Source organism: Agelaius tricolor, unplaced genomic scaffold (genome assembly GCF_023055355.1).
Source record: "Agelaius tricolor isolate 1412-34295 unplaced genomic scaffold, bAgeTri1.0.p SCAF_4, whole genome shotgun sequence".
In the NCBI taxonomy this organism is placed as follows: domain Eukaryota; kingdom Metazoa; phylum Chordata; class Aves; order Passeriformes; family Icteridae; genus Agelaius; species Agelaius tricolor.
This window is the reverse complement of record NW_027269264.1, coordinates 49116535-49135328: the sequence shown is the minus strand read 5'-3', so window position 1 is coordinate 49135328 and position 18794 is coordinate 49116535. Positions and strand designations below refer to the sequence as shown.

Here is an 18794-nt window from a genome sequence, read left to right as displayed (position 1 = left end):
AAGACTCTTCCAGAAACCTTCTTGACCAAGTGACCTTTCTCAGGACCTGCTGTAGTGGTGAATCTTTCAGTAAAAATGAAACCCAAATCTGTATGAAGAGTGGACTGAGTCCTCTAAAGGCTATAGAACAGCACTAGAAATTGAGCTGAGACAATCATTGCCACCTTATGCAAAACTCCCTTTGCACCTTTTTTCGTGGATATGATAGTGAACAGAATTACAGCAGTATGCTCTGGTGATAGAGGTTGTGTCTGATTTGGAATGGGGCACAGAAACCTGTGGTGTCCTGATCACCTCAACATGACACTCATGCCTGTACTTATCAGGAAAAATTGTGAGAGTTTCATCTGACACTGGAGTAAGCCAGTTGCTTCTGCTCAAAATAGGGGTGCAATGGAGAGGTGGGTGGGGGGACTCCTACCTGCCACATACGCAGCCTTTAAAAATAGCATGGGCTGTTGGGAGAGCCAGACTTCACACTCTTATTTTTAAGGATCTGTGTGGGAGGAGGGGATATTTCCCAGTTCTGTGTATTACTGAAGCAATCTGTACAAGAAATGCTGCACCAGAGAGATAGCAGTGGGCTTCAGCTTACAAAGCACAAGAGTTTAAAAGATGAGCTAACCAGCACTGGCTGAGAGCATCATAAATGAAGCAATAACTGTTCGTGCAATGATAGCAAATGCACTGAATAATAATATAACTTCATAGGAAAGGCCAGAAGGCCAGAAAAAAGGGGCTAGAACTTGACAATTTTTGCTTTTAGTATTGCTTTTCTCTTAGTCGTTTCTTGTTTTCCAAGCTGTGTTGTTACACAACTTGTTTAGATGTAGGGCAGGGATGCCTTGCATGCTTCTGAGCCAGTTTTTGGAGTCATGTATGGATTGTGTAACTGAAGTCTTCCAGTACCGTGCATCCAGATCGAAGTAAGATGATTGTTTTGTTACCTCCCCCCCCCACCATTGTAAAAGTGATAGTCAAAGGTCAAAAAGCTGTTAAATTGCATAATAGAATGCCTGAAGACATCAGTACTCCAGTTCTGCATGGTGCTACCTTGCATGTAAAATCAAATCATAGAATCATAAGATGGCTTGCATTGGAAGGGACCTATTCCAACCCTAATTCCAATGCCTCTGCCATGGCCAGGGTTACCTTCCACTAAACCAGGTTGCTCAAAGCCCTGTCCAACCTGACTTAGAACACCGCCAAGGAGGGGGCACCCACAGCTTCTCTGGACTCCCTGTGCCAGTGCCTCACCATCCTCACAGTAAAGAATTTCTTCCTAATATCTAATCCAAACTTTCTCTCTTTCAGCTTGAAACACTATGTCTGTGTTCTGTCACTTGTCCTTCTCCATCTTCCTTTTGGGCTCCCTTCAGGTACTGGGGAAGCTACAATCAGATCACCCTGGAACTTTATCTTTTCTGGGCTGCACAATCCCAACTCTCTCAGCCATGATCCGTCCCTCTGATCACCTTGGTGGCCTCCTCTGGGCTCACCCCAGCAGGTCCCTGTCCCTCCTGTGCTGGGAGCCCAGGGCTGGATGCAGTGCTCCAGGTGGGTCTCAGCAGAGCAGAGCAGAGGGGCAGAATCCCCTCCCTGCCCTGCTGCCCACGGGGCTCTGGATGCAGCCCAGGACACGTTTGGCTCTCTGGGCTGTGAGTGCCATGGCTGGGCCATGTGCAGCCTCTCACCCACAGCACCCCCAAGCCCTTCTGGGCAGGGCTGCTCTGGGGCTGTTCATGCCCAGCCTGTGCTGGCACCAGGGCTTGTCCCAGCCCAGGTGCAGCACCAGCACTTGGCCTTGTTAAACCTCATGATGTTCCCACAGGTCCACTTCTCAAGCTTGTCTGGGTCCCTCTGGATGGCATCCCATTGTTCAGGTGTGTCAGCTGGAAATAGAGTAGCATTTTTATTTTCTGCATAGCATTCAAGCAAATTGTGATGCAGGAAACTAATGCTCCCTATTAGGATGTAGTTTTTACTGAGTTAACCCTTAGTCAGTTAATAAGAACTTTCTTTGCATCCAGACTCATTTCTTGGCATTCAGATGGGATTTTTAAGCCATCTAATAGACACACACGTACTGTCTGCTGTCTGCTCATATTTAGTCTGGATAGTTTTATGACATTGTGGAGGGCTGATCAGATGAGCTGGATTTAGGTCAAACTGTGTGTTCATTTCTATTGCTTTGATGGTTAATGACTGACACTTTCAAAAGGGATTTTCAGTGGTTCCCTGTTGGTTTAATTTGAAATCCGGAGGTGGTAAAGGTGGGACAAGTTCTTCCTTTGCTCGGTTTTTGAATCTGTAGGAAAAGGCCTGCAGCCTTTCCTGGCAGTCCTTGAGCTGGGTTTATAACACACCTCCTCTGCTGAAAGGCACTTGAGAACATCAGTGTATCAATATCTGTTCTGCAGGAGGAATTTCCTGAGGTTGTTGACAGCTCTATCCTTTGTGTGCTGTAAAACTAAAGATAATTTAGGCATAAAGCTGGGGTGAAATCCCAAATGTATCTTGAGATTCTCATCTGTTGCTCAAGTGTGCAGGTACCAGATGCTGTAAAGATTGAGGTAAATCTGATTGCCAGTTTACTGGGGTGCTCTAGGCAGAGTGTCTCTTGCTTACTGGGTGGCTTGTGCTTTCAGATTTGCAGGATGATGTAGTACCAGGTGAGCAGTGGTGCTGCCCTCTGACTATGGAGGTATGCGCTCAAAACAGGAGTATCCTGTTTAAGCTGTGTTTATGTATTGGACCAGTAAGAGAGGGAAGGGTTATTCTGGGTAAGTGTAAACTCATTTAGTCTGCCATCACTAGTAGGGCTGTAGAAATAGTTTTGAAAAGAAAACTTTTCCTGGCAAATGGGAAATTACTAAAATTAATTGCTTTATGCTCCATGCTACACTGTGGCAAGCAAGGTAGGCAATAGGTCTCTTCTGCCTGTATTTCTTTAATATTTCTAATATGACATGTACGAATCAAATAAAATGATTTTGAGAAAATGGGGACTAATGCAAACATCAGAGAATACAAGTTGGAGAGGGCAGCTCAGGGTGGGAAGGTGCTGAGGTTGTGTGAGATGAGACCAAACAAGTATGGTTCAGCTTAGTAGAGTGGAAGCTAAGAGCAGATGTTGCTGCCATGTACTAATAGAGCATGGGAGTAAATATTGGCAAGTTTGCAGCTATTTAAGTTAAAAGTTCATGTTAGCACAAGAACAGAAGGCCATAAGAACAAATCCAGGCTAGAAATCAGAAAGTAATTTTATTAATTGTTAGTGAACAGGTTCCAAATTGGCTTCTTTGCCCTTTCTAATTATCTAAAAACAGGGGTTTTTTATGAATGCTATTATATGACAGTTGCCTGTGGGAGCAAAGAACAGGGACTTCATCATCCAGACAGCCTCTAAGTAGGCTGTCAGAATTGTCCGTGGAACCACAGCCTCCATCACTATTCCTCATAGCGTGGCCTCCCTGTGTTCACTCTACCCACCTGCCCGCCTTTCCTGCCAAGCTGCCACATTGCAGGACCCTGTGGGTTTCCAAACACAACCAGAGGTGTGTAGGAAAGGTATTTGCTACTTAGAAGCTCTCACTGAACTGAAATTGTGGAAATAATGTTGCAGCCCTTCTTGAGTGGTGGCTTTTCCCTACAGTTGTGCAGCAGACACCAAGGATGCTAGACTGCGTGAGGGGTTTCTTGAAGAATGGGTGTTCTTAGTGACTCATGCCTGGTAATGAACCTGTCACAGGTACAATTTTGTTTTCTGACAAATATCCAAGTGGTAACAGTTCAGAAAATATGGTACACTTTGTAAACAGGTTTGTTCTTAAGTCAGATTTTAGGAATTCCCTATGGGATTTCAATCTCTTATTCAGGAAGTAAATTGCAATTGAATTCATAGTCATTAAAAGTTTTTTAAAAGCTAGCACTTGAAAATTGTTTTATAGGAGACCTTGAAAAGCAATAGAGACAAAATGAGGGACATGCGCTAAAAAGAATATAATAGAGCTGTCCATCTAGGAGCAAATTTAGATAAATCAGTTCAAGACTCAATTCATTTAGCCTCACTTTAGTTAATACTTTAGGTTGTTGCATACAAGAGTATTTGAAACACAAATAGAAATTGCTTTATGTGAAAGATCAGTTTATTTTAACCATGTCTCCATCTGGGTTTTATTTTTGTTAATGAGTCAATATTCACCTTGTATTTTAAGATAGCAAACACATTTTTGAGAAACTGTTATTGAGAAACTGAGAGTGCTAAATTTTAATGCAATTTATTTATATTTTTCTATTTTTGTTCAGTATATTATGTTAGTGCAACAGATTGAAATCATGCAAGTTTTTTTGAGGTATCTCATAAAACGGGTAGTTGAGGGATCCAGTTTTGTCTACACAAATACCTATGGATTGGCTGGTGTATTCACTGTGAATTTTGTTATGCCTAATTTAAGGAACTCAATTTTAAGCAAGTACAACTCTCCTTCATATTTTGTGACATGGATACATGTTACTCCTCCAAATTATGTCACTCTATTTTTAGCTTGAAGCAGTAATAGCTTGTTAATATACAACTGTTTACAGCTGCCAGAATCATCCCTTTTTAATCTGGCCTTTTTGCCCTTTTCTCTGGGAGGTTGGAATGGTTTCTGTGACCTGGGAGCACTGAACAGTGGCAGCAGATACAGGAATAACCCCATCATCCCTGCTCAGTATTTGAGTGTGTGCTTTGGCCCAGCTGTGCTTGCCCCTCGCATCACAGACTTTTGCCCAAGGGGCCAATTGGCCTCTCAGTGACTTGACTCAGATCAGCTATGTTACCAAAGCCTGGTTTATAGTGCAGTTTTCATCCTCTTGCAGAGGCTTTCTTAGTTCAGGCATTTTTAATTTTTTGCATTAAATTTCTTCCTCTGCCCCTCCCAGTTAGCTGAGCTGACTGGATTTCCAGAGCCCCTTAATTCAGGTCCACTGTGAGCTTGTCAAATGCTTTTACTGGCGGTGTGAAAAGTGTGTCTGAGTTTATTAATATGGTTAATATTAATATGCTGGAGTTGACTTTGTCAGACCCCTGATGTGGCAGTTCTTTTTTTCTTGTTCAATGTCTGCGTTAATGGTGTCCTCAGAGACTGACAGAGGCTTGTATGGGGTTTGCAGCAAGTATTTGTGGGACATTTGGGTTCATTAATCAGCTGCTGCCTTCTGCAGGGAATAAAATACACAAAATTTTTCCCACCAAGAGAAAAGCATATTACTTAGCCAGGAGACATAAAGGTGAAGGTAGGATAGTAAACAATGTTTTCTCCCTATTTTTTGAAAGCTGGGGCATGTGTAGGAATGAGAAGGAAAGTGCTGGTAGAGGACACAACCTGTTAGCAGAGGTAGCTGGAGATTGATTTGTAGGATTTTTAGTTGTTATTCCCCTGCCATGTTATTACATGGACAAGCCACTGTGGCTTTTGAAAGTATTTTTCCATTTCCTCTCTCTCAGATCCATGAATTGATTTCTGGTTATTTGATTTAAGATTCTGGAAATGAGTTATCAGAGCAGTAAGTGAAGTAGCTGAAAAGCCGGACTTTTAGTGCTTGATATGCTCCCAACTTAATTACTTTGAGAAATCTGGGGTTTGTTGTCCTAAGATGAGTGTTCAGAGAAGAAGCTCTTGACCTGATGCTGCCCTTGTACTTCAGTTGTAGTGGGGACTTTTTAACTTCACAGGTATGCTGTCAAAACACCAATTAAGCTTGAATTACTTTAGTAATATGATGAGGAGTGCCCCTTAGCTCACTGCACGTAATGGTGGTGTAACTGTAATGGTAGGGTCTGGCCGTGATATAAAGAATAAAGCATGCCATCCTGCTTTGAGTAACACCAAGGAAACAATGTTAAATAGTTTCTTGTTCAGTGAGCAGAAGGACACTCTGTTCTAGCTGAGAAAGGGGGTTTACCTTCAGCCTTCAACCAGAGAAAGAATTGTGGAAGTTCATAGAGTGCTACCTTGTAGGATCAAGGCACTTACTTCGTTCAGCCAAATCCCTGTGTGTTGGACTGACCTTGCAAAATGCATGGACAGTTTTGTGAGAGGCAATTTCCATGTTCTCACTGTCAAGCTCAGGTAGGAAAAATGGGCTCTGCAGTGTGTGAACTAAGCTGTTGTGTTGTGGGAAGCAGGGTTGTCCTGCAGACCACCTGTGGGGGGAAATTTACCCTCCCTCATGCCTCTTAGCCAGCTATATGTGTTACCGTGTAGTTTCCTACCTGACATAGGCTCTGAAGGATAAAGAGCAACAAAACTGAGATGCGAAGAGATTAACTAGACCATCTATCTTCTTCAAAATCATCCCTTTAAAATGTGTGCACTTCCACTTGTTAAAACCTTCTGAGAAAGAGATTTTTTAGCTTCCCTTGATAATCCATCTCACTGCTGATTAAAAGCTTTTCCAGGTGTCTAACCTAGCTTTCCACTGCTGCAAGTTAAGTTTGTTATTTCTTTTTTTGTGTTTACAATAGAGATGCTGAATAGTTTACTTCCCTTGTGCTTGCCGCAAGTTCATGTTGGAAAGCTGTTATGTCTGCTTGAGGTCTACATTTCATATAATCTGCAACCTTTCATTCCCAGGTTTCTTGATCAAAAAAGCAATTACAGCTCCAACTGAGAGTATAATTACAGGTTTTTCTACACACAGCACATGTCTGTGCCCAGATGCCTTTGCATTTTAGGGATGCTGATTATTTAATTAGATGTGCAATTAACACATTGATTGTAATTTTCCAATTTCGTAGGATATCAAGTCCTTATATTTTGGATGCTGTTAGAAGGGAGAGACATGTAATTTGAAGGAGGAGGCAGCAGAGGGAGAGTTTTCTCTGCTGTAAATGCTTCCATGCTGCCTGGTGACTTAAGGTACTTAAGCTGACTCCAGTCTAAAAACCAGCATAATAGTTGGTAATAGCTGTTTTCAGAATGGGGGTATCCAGCTGGTTTAAAGTTTCAAGTTGTCTGAATTGCAGAAGGCGCCATCGTGTTTTCAATAGTCCATCTTCTAATTGTACTTTATAATTAAAAGTAGAGAATGATCATTCAGCTAGAGGAGGACTGCTGTATTTTTGGATGGGCAGCCAAAACCCGGGACAAGAGCTCTGGGGTTATCCTGATGTTTTCAGGAGTATGTAAAGAAGATTTTATGTCTGTCTTTGCTGGGGCACAAGGAGACAACATGCTTCCCACAACCTGTCACCTGAGACAGCTCTGCTTTTAAAGTCTCATCACTCTGATTTTGAAGGCTGGTGTGGGCTGTGACGAGTGGGGTTGGCGTTGTGTCGGCGACAGCTTCTGAAGGGAGCGTGGTGTCTGGGAGCTAAGGCTTATTTGTGCCCCAGAGTTGTTGGAGCCTACTGAATGAGGAATGAAATAGCCTTTTCTGTAACTGTGCAGGGCTGAGAGTGTTTGGGGTTTTTTGTATGCCAAAATCAAAAATGCAAACATCCTCATCAAGACAAGAAGGGTATGAGCAGGTTTAGCACTTGCCTTTAAAGGCTGCCTCACACCTCTGAGGAGAGGCATTGCCATTGTTAGTAACAATGATGGCTGTCAACAAATTAAATAGAGGATGATAATATGAGGGTTTTGGACTTAATGACCAATACTCTTAAGGATTTTGCACCTTAGGACTTCTCATGTGAGACTAGATCTGTTCAGCCTCTGGAGGAGTTTTTTGAGTGGTGCAGTAGCAGCAGCCTCAGAGGGACAGAGATGGGAGAATGCATTGCAGTCAATTTAAAGGTCTCTGATTGCTGCCTGACTGATAAAGATTGCCCTAAACTTAATCTGTGAAGGTGTAAAGTTTGTGGCTCTTAAAAATATTAGTGCAGTGTTAATTCCTTTTTTTATTAACCTCACAAAAATCTGACTCTTTGGATCTTATTACATTCCTGGCCTTGGAAGTACTCTTCATTCTCAGGTATGTTAAAGTCTTTGGTTCTGTTTGTTCAGGTATGTTGATATCTCAGGGTTCAGCAGATGTCCTTACAGTTGGATGTTACATATGGAGTGTAAACACCTTTGCTGTGGAGATGAGTCAGCCAGTGGTTTGGTCTCAGCCATTCACAACAAATGAACTGAGGTTGCCTGTCTTTGGAACATAAAAAGTCCTAATACTTCTGATCTGTAGCATTTTTTTTCAATGAGCTAGTACCATTCTCATTGTCTTTCTATAAAGAAAATAATCCAGATTGTATGAGAGGAAAAAATAAACTTTTCAAAGGATGAGAACCCTGGAAACTTTGGGGAAGATTATCTCCTTCATTTTCTTTAAGTCTTTCAATGTAATTTCAGGCCATTATCAGTTTCCATGGTGCTCAAGGTGCTGTGTGAAGTACCTGTGCCTTTCTTCCCTTCCATGTTTGTATGTTGCCCTTGCCTTAGCCTTTCCTAGAGGGGAAAGAACACCATTAGTGCTTTGAATGGCACTTTATTAAATTTGTTCTTTCATCTGACAGCAACATCTTAAGTATATGTTTCATGAATGTATTCTGGAGCTGCTGTAATGACAGCAGCATCATTGACAGGGCAGTTTAAAATGTCTGAGAATATTCAGTCTCATCTCTTCCAGGCTCTGTCTCAGCAGCACTGCTTGGGTTGTGTGATGCACAGTTCCCCAGAGCTGGTATTCATTGAGGACAGCTGCCAAACAGCAGGAGGTCACTGCTTTTTCATTAACACTTCGTCTTTAGACTCATGATTGATTTAATCTTCTTATGCCTTTGAAGAAGATAATAAATAGCATGTTTTCACTGCTGAATAAATTGATAAACTTTACTCTGTGTATTTGAGCTTGTGAGGTCTGGTGCAGCACTAAACTTAGGCTGCCTTACTGAGAACTCTGTCTTTAGGGAGATGCAGCAGGCAGTGTCATCTGGGACAGATGGTTCTTATATTTTCCCAATGAAATAAAAAATTTGTTTTAGAGAGCTTTTGGCTCAGAGATGTCCAAGGCCATTTGTGAGATGAATTAAACCTGAGAGTGAGTTGGGCATTTTTCTCTGTAGTTCTAGACAAGCTTTTCTCCATTGACTTTTCTGTCTTGACTTCCCCCACCTTGTTTCTTTGTTTCATCTCTCTGTGTAATGTTTTATCCTCTAATTTCCATAGCCACTTATTTTTCTACTTGCCCCAGACCAAGTAGAAATGTTCTTGCTTGTCTTGCTGCAGGGAGAAGGGGCCTAAGTGTGTGAGAGGGAGGAGCAGGACCTTGAAGAGTGCTTGAAGAGTGCTCATTTTCTTTTGGTTAATCCACTCGTGCTCATGAAGGAATTGCTTACTTTTTACAATTTTATCAGTAATTCAGTACTTTACAGGAAGTTGGAATGAAATAGATAATGAGGATTAAAAAAGAAGAAAGGGTAACGTATACCTTGCAGACATCAAAGCATTTGGCCTATATAGCTAAGCCAGGCTTTATCAGTTTTAATAATTCCCTGCTGGCTCACCCTAAAATTAAAATCTGTTGGTGAATTAAAAAACTGCAGTAAGAAGTATTTAAATTTTTAAGTGGAAGTTTATTTCTCTAGTAGAAAGCAAATAACTCAGTGCTCTGAGCCTTAAGGTAAAGCATACCCTTTCTCATAGACTTTTTTATGTGCAATTCATGCCTATTTTACTCATGAAATTATCTTAATTATTTCAGAAAAAAAATCTCTGACAAACAGAGTCTGTCTCAATATCCTATGCATTAGGTAAGGGGTTCTAAATATCTGAAAGGTGTCATCTTCCTTTTTTCTGAGGGCACCTGGTTTTTTTATCTTTTTTAGCCACATTGTGAGCTGTGGTAAGGGCAGTGACATTTCCCAGCTCATGACCTCCTTTAGTAATGTCCCTATGTTCTGTCTATTGAGACTTGTTCACTTTTCCATGTGTTTTTCTCTCGTGTTCCTGTAAGACAGCCATGGGAATATTGGTATTTTATGCAGCGGTGTTTGGAAATTTGCATGGGCTCTTTGTGTCTCAGGAACTGTGGCTGGAGCATTGTGTTTGACTCCAGTACATTTTTGACTTTGATGTATTACTGTCTTGTACTGATGGCTGCAGAGATGGGCATAGACCAAGGAAGGAAAAAATGGGAGGGACCAAGGCAGTGATGGCAAGATGACTTGGCTCCACTTGTAGTAGGATCTTTGGAAGAGTAAGGCATTTAAAAGCCTGTGAGGCTGTCTAGTGGATGCTTCAGGTGCTGTAGAGTGTTCATGTAAATAAAAAAGTGTCTGGTGAATACCTACTATTTTATTTTTAAACTATTGCTATGTAAGAGACCTCTCTTGAGATCTTTCTCATCTTACTCATAGGCAGAGCTTTGAAGATTCTAAGTGCTGTTCAAATCCTGGATTGCATTTTATTTTCTCAGATGGGGTGTCTTCATCCTTATGTGGATGAATTTGATGCAGACTTTCGACTCTGAGCTCAAGGACTATAATTGCTGTGTTTAGTAGAATCATTCCTATTGCAGTCAGAGTCAGTGCTTCATTTGGGCAAGAATCCTGCTTTCCTGGCAGAATGCAAACATATAACCCTGAGATGCTCAGGGTCAGACTCTTAAAATCCTTTAAAGCTAAATCACTTTTCAAAATCTGACCTATACTCCCTGCCCTGAAGCAAGGGAAAGAGCAAAAATGAGAGGGTGTTCTGGGAGATGGAGGATGTAGTGACCATGAGGAACATCTGCCTTTCAGAGGATCTGAAAGGAGGTTGGTGGCATGATTTCTGTGCCTGGCAGAAAGGGGCAGTGCTGTGGCTGCACACGGAAAGAACAGGGGTACAGTTCACCAGTGGTGCTGCTGAGACAAAGTATTGTGAACTGTGACATTAGTTCATACGTGAAACTTGTTACCCAAAACAAACAAATGAGCTGGGACACTAGCCTGGCTGCTACCAGCTGGCACTACAGCAAGGTACTGGGATGGAGCTGTGGGAGCAGAGGGTTGAAAGTGCCAGGAGAATATACACTGCATTGGATATTCTCCTGCATTGCACTGGATATTGCACTGCCCCTGGTGAGAGCAGGACAGGGAGCACAGTGATGCTTATGGAAGAAGTGGTGAATAAAACTTGATATTGGTGTAGGTAAGATATTGAAGGGGAAGTATCGTTCACAGCAAGGCTGGCTCATGAGAAGGTAGGAGGTAATTGAACAGATGGGAGGATAGTGGCATTTCCACAGCTAAGTCATATAGGCCTCTTCAAAATCCCACCCCACACTGTGAAAAGACACTGTTCTGAAAGATGCAGTGAGTTGTTCTTGAGCAACACCAGCACTCACACAGTGCCTTTAATGCTAGAGGCAGAGAAACAGTATTCGGGAAGGAGGTGGGTGTTTGTGTTGGGTGCACAAAGAGGGGGGAGAGCATAAAGGGAGCATTTATGGAAAGGGGAATGTGAACTTGGATCAACTGGCCAGCGAGGTTTTCTCAGTGGCAATTTGTTGGATGCCTCTGGAACAGGTTGTGGGGCAGATAAATGGTGCCTTTAATTCAGGCACTTCTTGCAGGATGAGTGCCTGCTGCTGCTCACTCCCAGGAGAGAAGTGTCAGTACAACGTGAGTGGATCTGATTCTGTGCACAACACTTCTGCAGTCATTCTTTTATGTAACAATGTGACTTTTATTTTTGGGAAATGAGAGATCAACGGGTGTTCAAACCCCCACACTTGTAGCAGAGCTGGTACTAGTCTTCCTTGGAAACTGGATTCATTTCAGCAAGGGCATAGCTGAATCTTGTGGGTTAGTCAGGGGGTGAACAGGAGAGATAAAAATAAACCTCCATCTCAGAGCTGGGCAAAAAAATCTTCTTGGAGCTGATTAATTATGTTGAGTCCTGGGCTTTTTCCCCCAGCCCCCCTTCTCCACAGTCCCGCTGGATGCCAGAGCGCTTTTCCAGCAGAGATCCGCTCGCTGCGCTGCGCTGCCTGCTCTCGTAATGCCAAAGGAGTGCGTTTTGTCTTTAGTCAGATTGGCTCCATCAGTTCGTATTTCCTTCTGAATGGATAATAAAGTGGAGAATCATTTTGAGGCGAGGAGTGAAGCGGGGAGGCTGCGTGTGTGAGGAGCTAGGCAGTAGGCAGCTGACGAGGAGGAGTAAAGTAGCTGCACAGCTTTCTCTCTGCCTCTGAAGTACAATATTTTCTGTTGAGTCACATCTGAAGAGAAGGATGAAGTTTTAACTGTACTTGGTACAGCCTGAGAAAGGGAAAAGATGCACTGTGGTGGGGAACGAAAGAATTTCTGTTGAGGGATGCTCCTGGAAACCAAAAGGATTTCTGCATTTTTAGCTTTTGCAATCATTAGCTTCTGCTGGTTTTTGCTTTTTGGATTTTTTAGTAGCTGTTTGCATTTTTTATTCCTTTCAACATGCCTTCAACTTTATGTGATTTCTCATCCTAGTGCTGCTGTGGAACGGGAAACTCTCGGTGCCTTTAACATTGCTTTCCCTGATACCTCAGATGGGACACCAACAATATGTTGATAATCTCCATAGTGAAAGTTCATTATCTGGTGAACCTTTAACAACATTAGGAATCCTTCAGGACTTGTATTTTCTATGAGAGCAAGCTGTTGTATTCTGTAGTTTTCTAATAATTCTATACATTACCTTTACATTTTAATCTTTTGTTTTATTTTGAAGCAGCAAGGTAAGTGAAAGATGGGAACAAATGAGGTGCCTGGGTATAAACTGCAAGTAGGCAGCAACCAAGGAGAATTGCTCTTTATTTTTAGAGTGAGCTCTCTGTGTGCATGTGTGTGTGTTTACTTTAGCAATACAATAGCTCCATTGGAAGCTGACTGAATTGAAAAATGTGCTTTGTAAAACAATTTACACTTAGGTTGTTCATTTGTATGCTCTATTTCTTAGTTTTTGTTTTCACCCATTAGACACTAATTGTAGATTCCTTATGACTGGTGGAATTGAGGTTGTGTCTGTTTACTTCTCATACTTCTCTGTAAGGAGGGTTTGTATCTCAGCTGGAATTTGACATCGAAATCACTGTGGGAAGAAGAGTAAAAGGGAAAGGAGCTTGGGGATAATTTAAATTTGATAATTTGAGAAGCAAATAACTTGAAGTAATGAATTACTGGTTCGATTCTTACTTAAATGTCACTTAAGAAAGGGGGTTTTTTTTAACACAGAGTATTTGTCATTGGCCTGATTTCTTGTGCTGAGAAGCTTATGAGTTGATGAGATGGAATGACTGGCATGCAGGAGCAATGAGGATGCTGTACAAGCTCGTGAATCAGAGCAGATGGTGTGACTGTTTTCAGATATCTTTTCAGTTTTCTTTCCATTTATATGGGCAGGTTTCTTTTGCTAATGGAGCAAGCCTTTTGGGGATAAACCTAAAGACTTAATACAGAATGCTAAGGTCCTCAGTCCCTGAGATGAAAAGGAGAGCGCTTATAGAAGTAAAGCTGCATTTTTAGCCCAGGAGGATTTTAGTTGCCACGTGCTACGTTTTAATATCATGAGCTGTAAAACCCTAATTATTCCATTTGCTGCATATGGTACCTTCATCAAGCCTGGCTGAACACTGCCAAGTGTCTGTCCTAAGGGAGTGCAGAACAGGTCAGAATCAGTGAGTAAGATTGTGTAGAACCAGTCTGTACCAGGGCTGTGTTTTCTCTGCCCTGACAATAGAAGTAGGGTATCACCCTGTACTGGTGAGTGCTGTCTGTCCCTCCCCTGCCTGAATGTCCCTGTGAGCTGAGGCACTGTCACCTGAAAAACCAGCTCCAAATATCATCAGTGAGTCATCAGAGTTTTGAGAAAATCCTTACTGATGAGTGGTTCATGGTGGTTCTTGTCAGAAATGCAGGACTTGGAGAATTCACACTGTTGGTCCAGCAGTAGTTCAGCATTGGGCTGTAAGTTGGATTGCAAGTAGAGGAGAGGCACAGCACATTCTGTTTCTGTTAGTCTAGGCAGAGCTTTTAGCATCATTCAGCATTTTCGTAACAGTGCATGCAAACCTCATTTAAGTCAGAGGTACTCTGTTTGTACTGTCAGTGTTGTCTGTTTTCTTTCTGGTTAGAGGTAGCTGAATAATCAGAGACCTTTCCCCAAAGTCTGGAAGACATTTCTAGAGTTTTCATCCCATGGCCAGCCAACTTGTCAGCATGCCCTGATAATTTTGTTTCAGTTGTTGGGCTTTTTCCTTTAAACAAGAAGTTGCTCCTTGATCCTGCCCCATATGTTCAATATAATGCTTTGTTCTTAGGGTCCTGATTTGGGATAAATCTGTTTTAAGGAACAATTAATGCTTTAGGTTGTCATGGACAAGCCATCTACTGATGGATTCAGCTGTGTACAAAACCCCCATGCTCTGGAACTACTCAGTTCAGGGTACTGCTGAACTTAACTATTTCCCCATTTGCTCTTAAATTGCTGATAGCTGCTGCTCAGGTTTCATATTTGCTGGAAAGAAGTGAAGTAACTTTTACATAAGATAGACAGAAGCAGCTGTGATGTCTGTTCTTTTGCCTTTTCCTCAGCACAGGCTTGTCTCAGAGCTTGGTGGGTGCCTCTGAGTTAGCTTTCTGCTCACCAGGCATGAGCCTTTGCACTGCCGTGGTCGGCAGCTTGCAGCCTGTGCCTCCCTCTGTGCTTGGGGACAACCCCTATTTCTGTCTCCGGATGCCGCCTTTTCCTGGCTACCAGGTGGTGACAGACCTCATTTGTTACTTCAGGCAATGCATCGCTGTGCCAGGCACTGCTGCCTCCAGCCTGCAGGAAAAGCTGGGATAGAAGGGTGCAGAGGGAATGAGCACGTTGAGGCACTGAGGAATGGAAGGACTGCCTGGTGCTGAGGTGCCCTCCAGGGGTTCCCAAGGCAGCTGGACTTAAAGTGTGGATGTCTCAGTCCCACTCCATCTGTGCTCACAGAAGGGATGCTGTCTGGATGACCAACATTAGTCCCCATTTTACAGAAAGCTGAGACACACTTAACTTCTGGGGTGTCCCCTAAATTTGTAAGAGGGTGTTAAGGAGTTAAGGCAGAAAGTGCTATCTCTTCGATCTACTACACAGTGATACTCTTCTATTACATTGGTTTAATTTTATGCTGTTTTGCAACAGAAGTTTTTGTATTGGTGAATGCCATGAACCCAAAACACTTCCGTGGGTGTTTTACCCTCATAGTTTGTGATTTTTTACTGTTCCTTTACTTACTAGCTACCCTGATAACTTGCTGGTGTGGCAAAGTATTATTCAGATGTGGGGTTTTTTTCCCTTGGTCAGCAGGCCTTGTGTAAAAGGTGAGAAATAGCTATGCTGTGGGAGGTGCAGAACTGTGTTATATGCAGTGTTCCCTGGATCAGTTTTCCACCCTGAGGATGACTGATTGACCTCACCTAACCTTTTGTCATTTCTATCAAACTGCTCCGGAAAGGTTTTAAGTGGTTTTTTTTTCTGAAATGTGTCAGGTGTGAAGGCTGGCTGTCATTGCATTGAAATCTTGTGGGTTAGATTTGTCATAGTTTTTGCTTAGCTGTATTGAAATAAATGTTGTAGGTACCAATACAACCTATAAAATATATTTGGAAGTGTTTAAAAACTTAAGGAAGTTCTACAGATAGGTCTGGGATGTGGTTTTGCAGCTTGAGCAGTAATTCCTGAACAGGAAGCGTTGAGGCTTGGCAGCAGAGGAACTGTGAAAGGGTTATCAAGTAGGTAACCCTAGGAGGTGGGTAATAGTTCTTTTCCTCATATTGTTTTATGTAAAATTATTGTCATCCTTTTGTAACTGCTGTCTTTTCAATGGCATGAATGTATTTACTCTTCAATCTACTGTGGAGTTCCATGTGTCTCTTCTGCACATTACTCTTAGCCTCTATGTCCTGGGGTGAAGATGTTTCTCAACAGTATGTTTTGTTCTCCAGCTCTGCTGCTTTTTGCCCAGGATTGCTCAGCTCAGTACCTTGTTGATCTGATCATCCATGCTAGGACTCAAAAGTTAGAATTTTTGTTAATTATCAGAAGAAGGTTTCAAGAAAGATACATTCTCAGCAGCAAAGCAATAATGCCATGTTCAGGTATGATCCAACCCAAAATTAAATCTAATTATATTAATTAGAAAATTGCAGGCTCATCTCCAGAAGTCAAACAGCAAAACTGATGATAACTCCTCATATCTCTGTCAAGCCTTGTTAGGATTCTTTCAGCAATTATTGTGTTTAAAAATGCTGTAATATTCTCAGGAAGAGTCAATGTTTCAGCATGCTGAGTGCTGGGGCGATGTTGCTATGGCAGCCTTAGCCATGATTTCTTTCTCTTTTAAATGCCAAAATCTTTTTCCTCACAACGTCCTGCATTTTAGTTATTGGTATTCTTCATTTTTAAATGGCACTTTATAAAATAGCAAGACCGTTTATCAGCTATCTTATTTATTGTTGCTTTTCCAAGTGTAATTACTAGTAAAGGTAATGCAATACCACTTTGTGTGGACGATACTGCAAATATAATCTAATCAAAAAGATTTCACTCAGTAGCATGAGTCAATAGCCAGAAAGGCTGCTGTGAAATGTTTTTCTGATTATAGTTAATTGTTTTTATATCTCTTTGCTGGGTTCCTTGAACATCTCATGTACCCTGAGGTATCAGCACCTTCTAACATGACACTGTGGGCTAAAGGTATCTCAGTATTAACCTTAGTGTGATGAAAACCAGATAGCCATTAACAAGGGGTGTCAGACATTGGGATGAGCTGCCCATGGGAGTGGTGTAGTCACTATCCCTGGACATATTTCAAAGACATGTAGATGTGGCACTCAGGTACATGGTTTAGTAGTCGCCCTGGCAATGCTGAGTAAATTGTTGGATTTTATGACCTTAAAGATCTTTTCCAACATAAACAAATCTGTGATTCTCTAAGATAAACATACCATATTTTAGCAGAGTTATTGTGCTCTCACCCCTTTTTTTCTCACCCAGCCAGCCCGCTGCAGTGTGGGGCAGTGCTGAAGGCACACAATGCGGCCTTTGTTTTGAACCATGCTAGTCCAGTGTCTCACAGAACTGAGCATGCTGCTCAGAGGGGGTTGCAGTCACCTCCCCTCTCCCTGGTGAGAGCCTCACTCTCTGTTTTATGCTGTAAGCATAAAACATAGCTGATCCCCAGCTGATCAGTAGAGATAACATAATTGGATTTTTTTCCTTCATGGGATTTCTTGTGTTCTTTTTTCTTATTCGTGGATGCTGGCATGACATGCTTTTACTCCTGTTGTCATGGCAAATCTGTATGTCAGGAGGAAAAGTATCTGTTGTTCATGTGTTACAAGGCTATTTCAGAAGTGTGTCCAGTGGCAAGGTAATGAGATGTGCAAGTGTTTGTGGTAGCTCACCTATTTCCCCCTCTAAAATCCTAATATGTCAGCTTTGTCTTCATGGAAATAACAAAATAACCCAAACATCCCCAAGTAAAGCAGCAGTGTATTCCTCATGTTGGGCTTGAGGTTGGCTCTGTTTTGGGAAGTTGGGGAACATAGAAGTGGTGGTGCCTGTGCATGCTGCTCTCTAGCATGTCCAGAGACAGCTGTACTGAACTGAGCATGGAATTCTCCTGGTAGGAAATGCCTGCTAACAAGGCAGTCAGAACAAACCGTGTGTAGTCCGTGAAGGCTTGCAACATCTGGCAGAACACCAGGATCCAAATACTATTTTCTAAAAGACTTGATTTCTTGTTAATGTGACTCCTGGAGTGATTCTGGAAGGGAAAAAGACTTCAGCAGGGATTTGCATCTAGATTAAGTTTTGGGTTTTTTTCCTGAGTGAACCTGGATTAACTTTTATTGTCGCTTCACATGTCTGTGCTACAAAAAAGCATGTCTCTAACACACAAGACAACACGAGAGAAATAAGGGATCTTTATATGAGACAAGTTGCAGAGCCCCTAGTCTGGAGCATGGCAGGGGACAGGAGCATGCACACAGCCCTGGGTGGAGAGGAGGAGGAGAGGATGTGGCAGGAGGTGCAGAGACACTTTGGGACCAGCCCACAGAATGAGTGAATGCTCTGAGCTTCAGGTCTGAGCGTGGGCTTGGGGTGGGGAATGGAGAGTGGAAACCTGCAGGAGAGGGACAAAGAGGGAAATTCTATTACTTGATTCTTGGCATTCCACTCAGTGGGCAGTGATTTGATCTTTGGTGGTAAACAGTGATTTCCGTTCATTTCCACCCACTGTAGAGAGAGGTAGAAAGGCTTCCCTCTGAGCCAGAGCTGCTGTTCATGTGTTCTGCTCTGGCCTTGTTCCCGGCTTTGGAGGAAGCAGTTTCTGTCCTTCTTGGGGAAAGATGGAAAGGTATTGCTGGTATTTGATGAAATCAAAGATGTGCTTTTGAAAATCTCCAATGAAGTAGATACTCCTCTGTATACACACACACACACACACACACACACACATATAAACACAAATATATACACCTATACATATGCCACAAATACTGTATATAAATAAAAATGACAGCATTGTACTGTTTGCACTGAGCTGCCAGCTTTGGAATGGCTGCAATCTTGCAAGTAAGTGTTCAGCAGGAAAAGGTGATTTCTGTAAAAAGCTGTTGCTCTTCGGTGTTGTGGCAGACAAAGGAATGGAGAGCGAGCTCTGTCTTGAATTGATTTTTTTTAAAAACTGAAGTTATCATTATGCCTCTCTGGTGCCTTGAAAGCTGCATGCAGAAGGAAACATGATGAAGACTGAGTTTTCAGAGAGAAACCTTGCACAAACATATGTAGGCTCTTCTCCTAGCACTTGGA

General features: G+C 42.3%; 1 protein-coding gene across 11 annotated transcripts in view; it reads left to right on the top strand.

The window, feature by feature from the left end:
- UNC13B (unc-13 homolog B) overlaps window positions 1–18794 on the top strand; it is a 207986-nt gene that overhangs the window by 88533 nt on the left and 100659 nt on the right. For 4 of the 11 annotated variants that reach the window (XM_071425658.1, XM_071425657.1, XM_071425659.1 and 1 more), the window contains exon 1: window positions 11741–12681. The exons of 5 other annotated variants lie outside the window; for them this stretch is intronic. The gene's annotated coding sequence lies outside the window, so the exon portion shown is untranslated. Of the gene's footprint in view, window positions 1–11739; window positions 12682–15922; window positions 16076–18794 lie in introns of those variants that run through there. 2 more of the 11 variants (XM_071425656.1, XM_071425660.1) reach the window with 2 other exon arrangements.